General features: G+C 40.0%; 1 pseudogene; it reads right to left on the minus strand.

The window, feature by feature from the left end:
- Window positions 1–418: 418 nt before the first annotated feature.
- The window catches only part of LOC102813402, a 2,734-nt pseudogene continuing 839 nt past the window's right edge, over window positions 419–2,313 (minus strand).

Genomic DNA, 2,313 nt, shown 5'->3' on the forward strand with positions numbered 1-2,313 from the left:
AGTTGATCCAAGAAGAATGAAGTCCTTGACAACTTCAATCTTTTCTCTGTTGATAAGAATGTTGTTTGTTGGTCCAGTGGTGAGGATTTTTGTTTTCTTGACATTGAGATGCAATCCATTAGAATGTGTCATTTTATGACAAACTGGCATTGGAATTTTAGCCAATACCTGTCTCTTTCTCTTCTGAATCGTCACATTTCCTTCTTCTTTTTTTAAAGAACAAAAATGTCCTATTTGTCTAGGATTATTCACTGAAGTTTTCCAGAATAGAAATGTTTTTAAAATACGCTATTTTTTCTTTCTGCTGAGATTTCAATTTCACTTCACTGTTGACTTGGTGATGTCCTGGTTTCTCCAAGGTCTAGAGTGATTTATACAAGTATTCTGCTTATACAGTCATCCTATGAGACTCAGTGTGTCAAATTGGATAATTTGCTTTGCTTGTCATAGCAGATCTGGCAGAAGCAGAAGCAGTAGCAGTAGCCTGACTGCCTAAAAATAGAGGGTCCAAACAAGCTATTTTGGCAGCAAAGAACAAATGAATGCAGTGAAGAATGGCAAATCAATTTGAAAATTCCAGCTCCTTTGCTTCAATCTGCTTAGTGTCTGGATTCTGAAACAAAAATTTGATTTTGTTCTTCCCATCATCTGAAGAACCTTTAAGCTGAGAAAATTTATACCTCCAAAGAGCAGCACAGATAAATCCTGTTCTGAAGTCAGTCATGAGTCCCATTAGATGACGTTCTAACACACACGCATGTCTTGCACTGTATCCTCCCCACCTAAAGGAAGGTTTCAGTTTGGAAGGCTCATTCCCACTCTGTGAGGTCACAGTCACACTCCATGGAAAAGTAGAGTTCCTCTCCAGACTCAGACTGCACAGCAAAACAGCATTTTCTCTGGTCCAGCAAGTCATTGTCCTTGAGAATCTTGCACATAATCTCATAAATGGAAAATGATTTATTGGCATGGGTCCAATCCCAGGTGGCCACTGGAGGTGCCAAAAACTTGTAAAGACTTATACACCTCAGGGCGAGAAATGTTGGAGAATATAACCTATCTTGAAGAGAGTCCTGCTCCTGTGCTTCCCACCATCCCTTGTAGACTATCTGCTGGTTTACAGGAAAATTTCTGTTGATTTTTTTAATTGATGAAGATCAAAGACCACAGCTTTCAGTATGGATTATAATTGTGCTTTGTAAGGTTTGAAATATTTGTTGCTATTGCTTGTAGCCAATCTATACAGTCTTCAGCAGAGAGGCACTGAATAATCCCACTGCACACCCCATCCACAGTAGTGACTTGGAATGCATTTTGCTGGTTCAAATCTGTCCCAGGGACATACTAAGAGAAATATGAATGAAGTAGAGGAATCAGTCGGAGGTCACAACATCACTTTTCTGATCATAGGCCTGGTGATGTTGGCCAAGATGCACATGATCACGTGTCCACATTATTGGGATGGTAGTTGAGATGTAAGCCACTGTCACAAAGTGATGAGGAGATGCCACTGCTCTGGTCACTGGGAACATATGCACAGTCCTCATTTAAGATGAGTTTGTTTCTAAAAACAATACTGTTAAGGTCACTTCTTCAGCATTCTGAAGAACCTGAACCATTTCTTCTTGTCTGAATTTTCTCACGTTAATTCCATTTATCTGTAGAATTGCATCCCCAGTACAGAATAATTGTGACAGTTCTGCTCTTTGCCCCTTGGAAATTTTTGAAACGATAACAGGGATATTATGTTCTGCTCCTCCCAGAGGCCATTGCGGTGGACTTCATCTTGAAGAAATCTTCACATTTCCTTCTTGATCAAAGACCAGCCTGACCTTCAGTCACTAGGCCCTCATCCACATAGTGATAGTCCTCACTAAACTGTTGTTGGTCTCTCCAGACCTGTTTGAGTCACTGATACTCCAAAATGATTTCTAGTGTTTAGTTGTGGCTGTAATACTTAATTGAGTGTATGTTTTGGTATTTTTTTATGCTTTCTGATTGCCTCCAGGTAGATGTGATCAGAAGGTGGGCTTCCCTTTTCACGCTTCTTATTGCTTAACTCAGAGTGACTTTCGCATGTGTTGCCTGCCTCCCTGGTGTATGGCAGTTGGTATTGGTTCTTGCCTGGATTGTGGGGCTTTATAGCGTGATTGTATTTTAACTATATGACAGTAATTGCTATCTCTTCTTGGGTAGTATAGGGAAAGAGCCCCCTAGAGGCAAAAGGGGGAATTTTAAAAAGCACACAACAGAACTAAAGAAAGAAAGAAACAAAACCAGCAACAGCAAAAAAGCAAGGGAAACAAAACAAAA

This window comes from Chrysochloris asiatica, unplaced genomic scaffold, assembly GCF_000296735.1.
Source record: "Chrysochloris asiatica unplaced genomic scaffold, ChrAsi1.0 scaffold00352, whole genome shotgun sequence".
NCBI classification, from domain to species: domain Eukaryota; kingdom Metazoa; phylum Chordata; class Mammalia; order Afrosoricida; family Chrysochloridae; genus Chrysochloris; species Chrysochloris asiatica.